The sequence below is a fragment of the Gouania willdenowi genome, chromosome 2, assembly GCF_900634775.1.
Source record: "Gouania willdenowi chromosome 2, fGouWil2.1, whole genome shotgun sequence".
NCBI classification, from domain to species: Eukaryota; Metazoa; Chordata; class Actinopteri; order Blenniiformes; family Gobiesocidae; genus Gouania; species Gouania willdenowi.
This window is the reverse complement of record NC_041045.1, coordinates 13,803,927-13,804,510: the sequence shown is the minus strand read 5'-3', so window position 1 is coordinate 13,804,510 and position 584 is coordinate 13,803,927. Positions and strand designations below refer to the sequence as shown.

Sequence of the window (584 nt, the reverse complement as noted above, 5' to 3'; positions counted from 1 at the left end):
CCTTCAGAATAAAAGTCAACTTCCACGTTAACACAGAAGTGTGTGATGATGAAGATGATGGAGAAACGCTTTGGTCAGATATGTGCAGCAGGGGAGACCACGCCCCCTGCTGTCACAGCTGGGAGTTACCATGGAGACGCTTCAGCTCACTTGGAAAGTGACGCTTTCCATTTAAACCAATCCTAGAGCAGTTAAAGGGTGTGAACATTAGCCCCGCCCCCTGTAGGTAATAGTGAGTGAAGGCCTCAGTGAGAATTGAACTCACGACCCCTGGTTTACAAGACCAGTGCTCTAACCTCTGAGCTATGAGGCCGTGTGTGTGTGTGTGTGTGTGTGTGTGTGTGTGTGTGTGTGTGTGTGTGTGTGTGTGTGTGTGTGTGTGTGTGTGTGTGTGTGTGTGTGTGTGTGTGTGTGTGTGTGTGTGATAAACACATTTATTTATATATATGAATAATATTCAGGAAGTTTAGTATTATTTGTGCCATAGTATCTAGTCATCTTCCCCCTCCCAGTGTTTCCTGATCCCAAATGGGGTCCTGACCCCCAGGTTGAGAACCCTTGTGTTAAAGAATATTGCAGAGCCT

The 584-nt window shown here is 46.4% G+C and overlaps 1 non-coding gene across 1 annotated transcript; it reads right to left on the bottom strand.

The window, feature by feature from the left end:
* Positions 1 to 240: 240 nt before the first annotated feature.
* trnat-ugu (transfer RNA threonine (anticodon UGU)) lies at positions 241 to 313 on the bottom strand. The gene has a single exon. It is a non-coding gene; the product is annotated as a tRNA-Thr (tRNA).
* Positions 314 to 584: the final 271 nt, after the last annotated feature.